Genomic DNA, 7,515 nt, shown 5'->3' with positions numbered 1-7,515 from the left:
TTAATAGAGCCCAACATTAAATACTTAACTCAACAGTTTTTTTCAACGGACTATAAACGATCCCAAACGAGGCATAAGGGTCTTATCTAGCGAAACGATTGTCATTTTTGACAAGAAAAATAAAAAAAATGCTCTTTTAAACCACAACTTTTCATCTAGATCCGGTCGTGATACGTCAGCGTGACCCCACGCAATACGTCATGACGTCAAGAGGTCACAGAGGACGAACGCGAAACGCCGCCCCAGTGTTTACAAGTGTGTTGAAAGAGGACCGTTCCTACGTTGTTGTATGTCAACTGATACTAATTAATGTCTTTGTGTCAGTTTATTGTTTAAAATGGTCCGCAAATATGCGTTTTATATATGTTACACGTGACCTCCCTACGTCACGCATTTACGTTATTATTACGTTATGTTACTTGGGCCACGTTTGGGATCGGTTATTGTCCTTTGAAAAAAACTGTTAAGTGTTGAGTTAAGTATTAAATGTTGGGCTCTATTAAAGTCCATTAAAATGAGAAAAATCCTGCAATGTTTTCCTCAAAAAACATAATTTCTTCTCGACTGAACAAAGAAAGACATCAACATTTTGGATGACATGGTGGTGAGTAAATTCTCTGGATTTTTCTTTTAAGAAAATTGAATATTCCTTTAAATTAACATTAACATGTCTGTCTTAATAACTATAAAAAAACAGCCTCATGCAAAGCATTCTGGGAACCAAAATCTGAAGTGAAAAAAAAAACAGAAAAAGGCTTTTTGGTTCCCAGAATGCTTTGCATGAGGCTGTTATTTTAGTTTTATTGTGTAAAGGCAAAGACTTATTTATTATATGCCTTTAGGACACTTAAAATATATGACATGAGTCGAGTGGAGTGATTTGTTTAACACTTTTTGGTCTTTTTAAAGCATGAAGTGGCAGTCACCATCCACTCCCATAATAACCAGAAAATACAAAACAAAACTTCTGGGTCTTTGATAGTATTTTTGGTAACTAAACAACACTTTTTAAAAAAAAAACTGTTTTGGTTTTGAAGAACATAGAAAGTGGGTTCAAATTACATAAGGGTGAGTAAATAATGACAACATTTTTGTTTTTGGTGAACTCTCTCTTTTAAAGGAAAACACCACCGTTTTTCAATATTTTACTATCTCAACTCAGACAAATTAATACATCCCTATCTTTTTCAAGACGTGCACTTAATCTTAATTTTTTGGGCCACCATACTTACTCGTGTAACTACTCATGTAACAGTCTTTAAATAGGAAAAACATGGAAGTGTTTGGTGACTTCTAAATTCATCCTTGTTTGGATCCTAAGGAATGAATGGGGCTAGGCTAAATGCTAACACATTCACGACGCGCTGTACAAACATTAAGTGCACGCATTGAAAAAAGATGAGGTAAAAACATAGTAAAATTTTGAAAAATGGTGGTGATTTCCTATAACTTAAAGCTGGTACAGCAGTACTGTATAAATAAAACCCCTTACTTTTCAAAAACGTTTTTTAATTATAGAAAAGATATATGGATAAACAAAGAATGAATTCAAAATGTGTTTATTTATAATCACAATTTATTTGTAGAAGTGTGATCATGAGTGTCAACATAACAAATAATATTCAGATTACATTAATACAAATAGCTTTGTGGTTTGCTTCTCTTTACCTCCAGTTTTGAATTTGTTATCATGTTGAGACCACAATGAGACAATTTTGAAAAGTGTTCTCTCTCCCAAATGACTCACAATGGTCATTTGAATTGTCAATGATATTTGCTGCTTTTTGATATAAAAAATCTGTAATTTTGATCTATACAGTGTATTGTTGGCCAGTGCTACAAATATCCCCGTTGCGACTTATGACTTATGGTTTTGTGGTCTGGGGTCACAAATGTGTAACAAACTGACTAATTAGTTCCTTTAAACTGACAAACCACAAATATTTTCGAAACGTGATCAAGAGTGTGAGTGTGCCATCAGATTTGGCAAATCTGGATCCCTGTGCTTTGCTTTGGCACACTAAGCTCATCCTCTTGATGACGTGTCTTCACAGAAAAGTAAAGCCTGAAATAGCAACAGTGTCATAGACTGCTCATAATATGCTACCGTTATTCAGAAGCAGCCATCTGACCCATATTCAAACCAAATGTTGCCATTGCACATTTAATAACACTACTCCGATTATTTCCAAGCAGCTTTCCAAACTTGTTCATTCAGTTTGTATGGTTACCTGCAAGTGAGAAAACCAAAACCTTGTTAAAAACAAGCCTCCAGGCTTAGTATGGCAGGCCAGTTCTTTCTGTCTGATCATATTGTTAAAGGGAAACTCCACTTTTTTTTAAAAATATTGAAACTCTTTGGTTATTTTTAAGCGTGATGCTAATGGTCTAATCAGATTCAATGGATTATGCTAAGCTATGATAAAAGTGGTAGCGCCAGACCTGGAGATCAGCTGAATGGATTCCAAAACGGTAAGAATCCAATGTTTAACTCTAGGGGAGCTGGAAAATTTGAATATTTTTTAAAAAAGTGGAGTGTGCCTTTAATAGTTGTATAAGTCATATTCATTTAGTTCACATATTATTAAAGGTTTTCTAGAAGCCTGCATTGTAGCCTGGCTGAAAGACATCTCAGCTTGAATGAGGAATGAGGAAGCACCATTTCCAACTCCACATTTTGCGATGCGCAACTTCACCAACTTGAGACAGCAACCTTAAAGGAAAACACCAATGTTTTTCAATATTTTACCATGTTCTTACCTCAGCTTGGAAAAATTAATACATACCTATCTTTTTCCAATACGTGCACTTAATCTTTGTACAGCGCCTTGTAAATGTGTTAGGGGAGCAAATGGGGTCACAGTCGCAACCTGCCGGTCTTAAGACTCGAACCGGCAACTCTCTGGTTACAAGCCTGACTCTCTAACCACTGCTATGACTGCCCCAAGTTTAAATGTAAATATAAAATGCATGCTTAGATGATTGGGTGAAATTTTCATATCAGACCTCAAAGAACAGGCTTTGAATGTGCTGTTTGGGATTGCATCTGTTCATCCATCAGTAGGTTTTCCAGATCTGCTTCTGAGTTGTTTCGAACTTGGACAAGACAAAAACCCTGTGGATCTGCTGGACACGTAAAGAGCCCAAAGTATTGCAAAAATTATGAGAACATAAGGATCGGCCAAAAGCTGTTAAAAAGTTATGGTATGTATGTGTCGCTTGGGATAAAAACATCTGCCAAATACACAGATTTTGAGTATAAAATGCGATGTGCATATGTGCTCTTGTAAGAGATGTAGGGGCGGGTTTTCGGACAGGGATTAGACTAGGCCTAGACTAATAATTTTTTAAGAGCTGGCCAAACTGAAAACAACTTGCACTGACATATCTTTAAATACATCAGTATCATTTGTTTTGCCCCAAAATGCACACAAGTAATGTTTTTAGCATGTTTGTTAAAACTAGTAATATTTTCTAAACTAAGGCCTAGTCCTGGCTTAAGATAATCCCTGTTCGGGAAACCGCCCCATTGAGTGTATATATCTGTGGTATAAGCGGAATGCTTGACGATGGGCAATTTAATTATTTAAAAATAATGCACAAGCTTGCTGTGCATTATTTTTGAAGAATTCAACTGCCCATCATAAATTATTTCTTACATATATTGTAGCCTATGCAACAATGCACTTTAAACATAAACACATTGAGCCCAAAGCAAGTTTTTTAGAGATTGTTCTCTAATTCAGCAAATAATTTTTGTGTAAATTGTAATATTATATAAAGAAAAGAAACGTAAGAACAAATGAATGATTTAGGATGACTATAAACCTATACATTATTTATATGAATATTATCTAAACGTGAGTAGGGAAGATTTCTATTTTGGAGTGTTTTCATGTACAATCATCAAGAGGGCAGCATAACACTGCTGCATGAGGTTGAAAAAAAACCCCCACAAAACCAGTGCATGCAGGTAGGCTACTGTAGACATGCGAAGCCATTGTAAGATGAACTATATTGATGTCAAAAGACGTCATTAGTTTACTAAACCTGGTTTCCTTTCATTTCAAGTAGGAAGTGCATCTAAAAATAAAGTCTACTATAGTTTTATTGATTTTTAAGTTTAAAATTGGACAGAAAAAGGGGTGTGAAAACTGTGTGTTATCAGACGCACGCGCGTTGCCGTGGTTACGGGTCTGAACTGATGCTGCGTTCCAGGCAGGTTTTTAAACCCGTGAGTTACGACTTCAAAACCACGACTCACGACCCTATGCGTTCCAGGCAGGTTTTTAAACCCGTGAGTTACGACTTCAAAACCACGACTCACGACCCTATGCGTTCAAGGCAGCCTGTAACCCGTGTTTTTACAACCTTCTACCGGTGAAAGTGCACTGGAACGGCAGTCAAACCCGTGACTTCCCACCCGTGAACTCGTACTAGATCGATGTACTCCCAGTTCAGAGTCGTGAGTCGTGGTTTTGAAGTCGTGAGTTACGGGTTACAGGTTGCCTGGAACGCAGCATGAGGTCTGTTCTTGTTTATCGGGGTAGTGATGATTATGAAATGATTATTTTTTACATTTAATTCTCATATTTTTTTGATTGTTCATGAAATCATTTTTACACATTGTTTTGATTATTTAAATTAAATCGTTTGCAAGGTTTACCTGGCAGTTAATATTAATAATACACATAATACATATTTAAAAGTAATTATTTAATGAATATATCTTTGAAAAACTGAAAAATCTTCACAATAAGAAATAAACACAATAAAGTGTCTGAAAAAAAAATGCAAATCAAAATAAGCTGACTATACCAGTACTAAATAGTAGTCAAACATGTCTGTAGTAGCTAAAAAAATCAATTTCTTACAGATCCTTAAGAATAGCATCTTTCACTAAATTTGGATGTTGTTTTGGAAATGTATAGACACGCGTGCACTGACGCGATACACGGATCTGAACTTTACTTCCGGTTTCGTTTTTTTATGGTCTGACTAATGGCTAAACGGATCTCTTAAACACATGTGCCTCGTCGAAAATAACAAATGTTTTGGTTTCCTAGGTAATCTATGTGTTGTTTTTTTTGCTTGTTATATAAATAAACTACGTTTAAAGAACTTTGTTATTAATTCTTAGCAGAGTTTACAGGAAATTACGTGCGGTCCACGACAGCCGCTGTTTTTTTTGTTACTGCTGAAACCGTCTATATTTTACCTGGCAGTTCATACTGCTTATCAACGTTATGCAACATTTCTTTAAATGCTGTTTTTTCCACTGTATTGAATGCTTTTCGATGTATCGCGTGACACTGTCTGTTAAAGAGCGCCATCTGATACGGTCTCATTAATACAGGCACTGCAGCTCCCCCTTATGTTTTTAGAGAGATGTGCAATCATTGCAGTGATCTGTAGACAGGGTTTAAATTGGGCCGGGGCCGTCCGGGGCTAAGCCCCGGCACATAGGATGAAGGTCTCGTCCTGCTCTTGCCAGTGTACCCGCTACGCTGGTGCGTGTGCACTGACGCGAAGGGAATAATGCGTTTTCATTATGGGGCATACTCACCAACGCAAGTTCAACGATTTGCGCGAGCAGATTACATACAAAGTCAATGCAAAGACGCAACCAGGCGCGTCCTCGCACGGGGCGATGAAAATGACGCGAATTGGGCGCAGCAATTGCCGCGAAAACACGCGCTTTTCCCTTTAAATGCGTCTTCGCGTAAGTTACGCAACTCAAGCGAAAACACTCAGAACTTCAAGAACGCACTCTCACGCAGAATCATTTGACGAGAGAGAGAGACAGAGAGAGAGAGAGAGAGAGAGGTAAGAATGGTGCCCACGTCGAGAAAACTTCATAGAAGACTAGAAACGTGTAAAGGATTAAAGTATGTATGTCACTCATCTAATTACATTACGTTAACTGGATAACACTGGATATAACTCATTGTATAGTTTAATAAAATAATGTATTTTGATTACACAAATCAAACCTAACTATATGATTGTTTTAGCTGCTGACCAGCATAGGGAATCTCTATGGCTAATTTATAAGACATGTAGCTATACAGTACTGTGTGTTGTACCTTTTCTTGTTAATTGAGTCTTTTGGGGTAGCCTATCTTATGCCTAGAATTATTCAAGGAGGTTGATTCTTTTAACTTCCTTTAAAGTTTGATCAGTTGTGCATAATGACATGTGCAACAAATGGATATAGGGTGTCAAACTCATAGATTTGCATCATTTAAAATTCAGAAGCTCTTTTTAAAATATTTTGGGTCAACCTCTGGCACAGCTTTAAAGCTGAAACTTATCAAATCCTATAGAGGTCCAGAATGTCATTGAAACACATAGTGGCTTTGCTATCATCAGTATTAAACATGTTACTCCTTGAAGTACCCCTCCCCGCAGAGCCCCCCCACATAACAAATCCCAATTCTTACCAACCAGGTAAGAATTTAAGGATCTAAAGCTGTGTAGTAGTTGATACGCTTTAGCTATGAATTGAATTAAGTATTTACTTTATTTTGGTCCATTTGTTTATGTTGTTCCCGCTGAAAGCTGATAGGATGTGATTAAAATGTACTTATGGCTGTGTTTATTTGATTTTATGATAGGATAAACAAAGTCATACAGTTAAGTAACAGTAAGGCATCAAAAAGAGAAAACAATCAGGCAGGTTTTAGGACGTAAGCTGAGCTGTTGTTGTTGTTCAATACTCTGAGATGTCTGGCTATATTTGGAGACTCCCATGAGATCCAGTCCATGCCCAATCTGGCCCTTTTCCCTCTTATTTCCACGTGCCTAATAATACCAACCTCTCCACACGAAAAGAGGAGAATGCATACTTGTGTCAGGATTGAAACGCACATGCCAGAACTGCCATCGGTTTATTGGTCAGTTTCTGCCCCTCTCATCTCTCCTGTTGTTGTTGGGATCGGCCTATGCGGCTTTCGAGCGTGTGAAACGGTGTGGCCAACTCGTGGAGAGAGAGCATATGTCCATCTCTGCCTCTCTCATCCTGACATGTGTCCTCCTCCGCCCGTGGCCACCTGTGACACTTCCTGTGCCCCTTCTGCTGTTGCTCCGTCACTTTCAAGCTAATCTCCAAGCCCACGCCAACAGGTACCGCTGACGTGCTAACAACCACAATCAGCACTGACCACGGTCACCAGGATGGGGTTATGCACTCTTAAAAATAAAGACCTCTAAAAAAGTTGATTTCATAAAAAACCTTTCTGTTGCCCAAAAGGTTTTTTAGATAATAAAAGGTAAACAGAAGTGGATTGTAACCTTTAACTGAAAATCATTTTTCTATGCCATTTTTTGTTGTTCCTGAAACAACATTACTGATAAAGAAACCTGTTGAAGTAACATCCTAACCTATATCCTACCCATAAACTAAAAATATTTTTTGGGGAGGGTTATGGGTAAGTGTTACATATTTCAATAACATGTTTAAATGTATATATAGTCCCATACTGTATAGGCTTTTGATCATGATCATAATTTATA

This window comes from Paramisgurnus dabryanus, chromosome 3 (genome assembly GCF_030506205.2).
Source record: "Paramisgurnus dabryanus chromosome 3, PD_genome_1.1, whole genome shotgun sequence".
In the NCBI taxonomy this organism is placed as follows: Eukaryota; Metazoa; Chordata; class Actinopteri; order Cypriniformes; family Cobitidae; genus Paramisgurnus; species Paramisgurnus dabryanus.
Note: the sequence above shows the minus strand (reverse complement) of the source record.